Consider the following 6,375-nt stretch of genomic DNA (forward strand, 5'->3'; position numbering starts at 1 on the left):
ATGTATATATTTGCTTGAAAGGACTTCACTGATGACGCTATTACATTTATCTTCAACAAAAAGGTATCTAAATTAAATTTTAAACTTTTGTTTTCTATTACCACTAGTCTTTAAACATTTAAAAAAAAAAATCTGTGTGATTGGATCATTATTGGCAATACACTACTGATTAAAACAACATGAATATACTATGCTAATTATTAAATGCAAAAAGTGAAATTATATTGCAAATGCAACTCTTAATGAGATGACAAACTTTTTTCTACTTGGTTCATGTATCTGCAGATGAATATTACTTATTGCTAGAATGAGAGAGGGTTCAGCATCAATTATACTTGTAATTTTTTTTTATAGATGTAAGCCCTAAGAATTGAAAGTTTTATTACAACAATATAATGCAATTCTTTGAACTCCTTTGATGTTGTATGCCAAATTTCAAATAATGATCTCTTATCAAAAATATTTTTAATCTTCTGTCACTTGACAACTTGATTAGGTCCTTCTTCATTTTTATTATAAACAGTGAATTGGAAAGCGCCTGACTTATAAAGAGATTTGTTCTCATCATTAGAATAAGTCACTTTCTCATTTTCTGGGAAGTATACCAAAAAAGCTCTACTAAAACTATCAAATTATTGTTAATTATGCTGTAATGCTTTCACTTAGACCAACCTTTTTAAATCTCAGATCTTAAAAAATGATACATTTTGTAATTAATTTCATTACATTTTGCAAAAACAATGTTTTTTGATAAAATACTTTGAACTTATTTGTTGTTTTAAATATATAACTATGACTCTCAAGATGCAGATTTAACTCATTTATGGACAATGCCTGCCATGAATCCCATTTCAGGTTGGCTAACATCACTGTCAAACCAATTAGCCAAATCAGATACACTTTCTGTCAGAAAAAAAGTCTTTGACTTCATTTTTCAATTCAAATAGCTATTTTAAGTATTATTACAAAATTAATAAGAATTAAAAGCATGTCTTATGAAATTGATTGCTAAAAATATGGGAATTAAAAGCACATCTTTTGAAATTGATCACTAAAAAAATCAAAATGATATAGATCCAACATAATTAGTTATTCCATGCTTAAATAAGTTCTAAAACCAAGATGATCAACACACTCTTTTTCATAAAAAGTAACAAGAATACTAATAAAGAGAATGGTAAATAACTGGTGAAACTGGGTGAGGCCAGTTTCTGCTTTGGAGAAACTGCTGCTGACTGCTTTGGAGAATAAGTGGAACTAGTGTAAAAATCAGAAATGCCACTAGTAATACAAAAGGTCTAGCACATAATATGATATTTTTGTTGTTATTATGAAAAGAATATCTATATATATAAAAGCCTAAGTGACCAAGCAACCAGTTGCTATGACACACACTGACCACCAGGGGCAGATGCTCAATGCAGGAACTGCCCCCTGGTGAACATTGTGCTTCCACAGCAGAAGTGTTGCTCAGTTGAACAAGTAGTCCCAGCGGCCCACCAGCCAAACAGCAGCCACTCACTCCCTCAGGAGTCCTGCAGGTCCAGACACCAACAGACCAGCACCGCCTGGAAGTTGATCTTGGGCACTGGGGCCATTTCCCCTTCCTAGATGTTCTGCAAGGAAGAAAAGATGTAAAAGCAGCCTCCAGGTGGCTCCCAACAGCGTGCGCAAACGTCAGTGGGAAGATCCGAATCCTAGGCCAGCAAGGTCATCCTACTTCCCCCTTCCCCCTCCACACACAGGGCCGATGATGTCCTGTCCCCCTTCCCCCCTGAGATGGGTGCCATGGCTAGTAAGTGCTGCTGTGGTGGTGCAAGCCTCTCCCGGTCAGGACTGACTGGGTGTGAGTCCACAGCAGGCACAGCAGGGCTGGGATGTGTGGGAGCAGCAGGCAGCGTTGGACTACCAGTTTCAGCCCAATCCCTGCAGTACACCCCAAGAGACCCCAATCATGCACAAAGTCATGCACAAAGTCTAATTAGTTTTAAAAAATGGAATGTGATGATCATTTATTATATTTGAACTAAAAATTTCATGCTATGATTTGATACAAATTTTGACAACTTTGTTAACTAATGAATGTCAAATCTAGAAGAAACCACTGAAAGTTTATCCTTTGGTTTTATCCATTTTGCTTTATAAAAATTTGATATTGTCCAAAGGTATTTTATTTACTTTTAAAGCAATCAGCATTGCAAACCAATATTGTTTTAGTTTTTCTAAGTTACCTTTCCTCCCAGTTAAGGTATATCCTAGAATAGGGAGTATAGTGGAAAATAATTGCTTACAATGACATGAATACAGTTTTGGTATTTAATGTTGCCTACTGATTTTCCCTTTGCATCACTCTCTCAGGACTCTCCCTCAAGAGCAGGAATCAGGTGGAAGAGGAAAAGGCCTTAAATAAAAATTTCAATTACTTCCATCTCTCCACTTTACCATATATCTAAAGTCTAAAAATTCAATATGAGTCGAAACACTTCATTTCTGTGTATTCTAGCATAAAATATATACATATTTTAATATATATATATATATATATATATATATATATATATATATATGAAGGAAAAGTCCAAAGTTCTATGGATTTGTGATTAATCATTAAAGGAACCTTTCTCTTTGTTTTCCACATCTGGGGTTTTTATGTCATACTAGGGGCCTGGTGCACAAAATTTGTGCACTGGGTGGGAGTGGTGTCCCTCAGTCCAGCCTACACCCTTTCACAATCCAGGACTGCTGGCTCCTAATTGCTTGCCTGCTTGCCTTCCTGATTGCCCCTAACCACTTCTGCCTGCCAGACTGATTACCCCCTAGTTGCCCCCCCACTGGCCTGATTGATGCCTAACTGCTCCTCTGCCAGCCTGATCACCCCCAACTGTCATCCCCTGCTGGCCTGATCTCACCCCCAACTGCCCTCCTCTGATCTTGTGACAACATGGGGGTGGCCATCTTGTTATGACATGGGAGCAGCCATCTTGTGATGATGCAAGGGTGAGATGCCATCTAGGCTTTTATTAGATTAAGGATGATGTATCCTTAAGATTTGGGATAGGTGAAACTTATCTGTATGTTTTTATAACGTGGGGAAAAGGACTATTATGAACACAGATTCATTCTCAGCAGGTCAATTTTAGGAAAGAATACAGTATGTATATAGGATCTGGAAAGACTTCATGTAACCCTGAGGTACACCTACCCATTGAAAAATGATGAATTTATCAGACACCTTTGTAGGCTAATCTCACCCAGTCCAATATTATTTACCATGGAGATCTCCGTCTGAGTGTGGGTGGTATAACTGAAGAGTTTCAAAAGGCCCAGAAATAGAGACAACCTACAGCAGCCCGTTTGGGGAACAGTAATGAGGATCCTATTTCCAATCTTGTGTTCATAGACCTGCAAGTGCTCCATACTATCCTATCTAACAAAGAGGGAATATGCTAATTGACCCTTACGCCATTGCAAAGATGGCTCCACCCACAGCCAATAAGGAAGGAATATGCTAATTGACTGCCATGCCTTTAAAGATGGTGGCACCCATAGCCACAAGATGGCAGCACCCAGTCCCCTCAGTCCAGCCAACACCTGAGGCTCAGGGAAGCCTCAGATGGCAGCTGCCCAGACACCAAGGTCCAGCCCAAGGTTCAGATAACCAGGGCCGGCTAAGGCTTGTACTGCTGGCAATAGCAGCAGCAGAGGTTTGATGGGGTGTTGCCTTCCTTTGATCACTAGGTTGCCTCCCACCCCTCAGGGCTCCCGGACTGTGAGAGGAGGCAGGCCAGGCTGAGCCACCATCCCTCCAGTGCATGAATTTTCATGCACTGGGCCTCTAGTCAAACAAAGATCTTGAAGGTCTCCTGGCCCTTTGTTGGTGAATAAGCCCATCACCATCCCCTGAAACCAGAGGACCAGTGTTGCAAACTCACATACCATCAGAAGAAGGCAGGTGATATAAGTGAAGCAGACTGTTTATAAGAAATTAAAAGGATTGTAAGGATTGGATTATGAAGGGGTCATGCTTTACCAAAAGTGGAGGCTGCTACTCAGTTACAACTCCATCATTGCTATATCTCCACTTTTCAAGGGAAGTGGGAGCCTGCATTTTCATGTGAAATCTTTCCAATTGTAAATGTTGGCAATTAAATCAACATTTTTATAAAACACACAGCAGGCAAAATAAAACTAATCTACAGGTCATATCTGGCACATGGCAATGGGTTATCAATTTCTGCCCAGAGGCAACATTGTGATATTTTTGCCTTCAGAGAGAGAATAAAACAGTGTTATGCCGAGACCGGTTTGGCTCAATGGATAGAGCGTCGGCTTGGGGACTGAAGGGTCCCTGGTTCGATTCCGGTCAAGGGCATGTACCTTGGTTGCGGGCGCATCCCCAGTAGGGGGTGTGCAAGAGGCAGCTGATCGATGACTCTCTCTCATCGATGTTTATAACTCCCTATCTCTCTCCTTTCCTCTCTGTACAAAATCAATAAAATATATTAAAAAAACAAACAAAAAACAAACAAACAAAAAAACAGTGTTTAAACAAAGTTTGGGTCCAACACTTTGGACTCCATCTAGAGCTCGAGTTTCTGGGTTCTGTCTCAGCAGTTATTAACTTTAATATTAACTTCAGCTGGTCTTCTCACATGGGTCCTGCTACTTAAAAGTGAAGGGTAGGGTCAAGCTTCATGGAGGCCAAGGGAGCTGTGATCAGCAAACTCAAGTCCTAGAAGTTGGATAGAACTTTAGACATCGTTTATCCTTGCTTTCCTGATTTTATGGCTTCCAATAACATTCTCTAAATATTCCTTTCGGGGCCAATGGCACTCGTATTTGTAAATGAAGGCGATGCAGCCCCAATATTATAGTGTCTGGCTGCTCTCCTCACCCACTGTCCATCTATGGCCTACAACTTCCCTGAGCACTTTAACGTAAGGTGGTGTGCCACCATTAAAATGCATCCAGAAGTTCTCTGATACTCACCCTTTCAGGAAGCAGAACTTAATTTCCTCCCTGTGAGTGTAGTGACTTGCTTCTAATGAATAGAAAAGGATGATGATGATGGCATCTTCTGAGGTCACAGGCAGTATGGCCTGCTTCACACTTTCTCTGGAAGTACTTGCTCTGAAGGAAGCCAGAGGTCATGAGGAAGTGTAAGCAGCCCTATGGAGAGGCCCATACGTGGAGGGACTGAGTTCTCCCACCCACGTGAGTGAGCAGACCCTCCAGCCTGGCCCAGCCCTCAGATGACCGCAGACCCGACATCTTGATTACAAACTCATGAGAGATCCTGAGTCAAAACCCACAGCTAAACTGCTGTTGAATTCCTGACCAGAATCTGTGAGATCCGTAAAGGTTGTGTTTCGAGATGTAAGGTGTCCTGTGGCAATAGATAACTAATAGAGATGGGAAATAGATAACTAATAAATAACTAAACGGCCTGGCCTTTGTTGTTCCGTTTAGCAAGGGCAGGAAGGCAAGAAGTATCCCCCTCACAGCTGTGATAACCCGCAGGTGATGGGAGCTGGTTGGGTGAAGAAAACAGTGATTGTTTATAAGATGAAAAGGTATTCAGTTTAAGGAGGAGTTCTCTTACATTCACCAGTAATAATCTCTGGATGGGTTTACCAAAAGAGGTAGTTGGTCACTCCATTTTAAGAATTTCTTTTCAGATTGAGCAAATCTGATTATCTGTTAGGCAGCTGGGATTTAGTTCTGCCCTAAGGCTCCTTTCTCTCAGTTAGGTTAAAGTTCAGGGTAAATATTAGGGCAGAGCAACCTTTTGTTCCTCTCCCTTTCTCACTGCCTCTTACCTCAGGGCCTTTTCCTTAGCCTTCATTCAGGTGAAATGCTAACATCTGAATCCAACCAGCCAATTTAGCAACTTTTGTGTAATTCCAATTGAAGTTTCACTCTCATTAGGATGAGAAGGGAGCAGCAGCGGGCACTTCTCATGCACCAGGAGAGTGAATCTCCTGAATTGCAGTGTTTCTTGTGTGAGACCTCCAGAAGATCCTGCTGATGCCATCTTATCTACCAACTGCAAGATTTCAGGTAGTAGGTCCATGTGAACTAATGACTTAAAATTATATCTCAAATTTTAATCTTCTTATGAATATAAACCTCTGGTCTGTTCTTTCGGCATAAAGAATACCAGAGAGCCTTGGCTGGTCTGGCTCAGTGGATAGAGCTTGGGCCTGCAGACTGAAGGGTCCCCAGGTTTGATTCTAGTCAGGGGCACATGCCCGGGTTGCAAGCTCAACCCCCTGTAAGGGACATGAAAGAGGCAGCCCATCAATGATTCTCTCTCATCACTGATGTTTCTGTCTCTCTCCCCCTCCCCCTTTCTAAAATCAATTTAAAAATAAA

Source organism: Pipistrellus hanaki (assembly GCF_964339955.1).
Source record: "Pipistrellus hanaki genome assembly, chromosome: 4".
Taxonomy (NCBI): domain Eukaryota; kingdom Metazoa; phylum Chordata; class Mammalia; order Chiroptera; family Vespertilionidae; genus Pipistrellus; species Pipistrellus hanaki.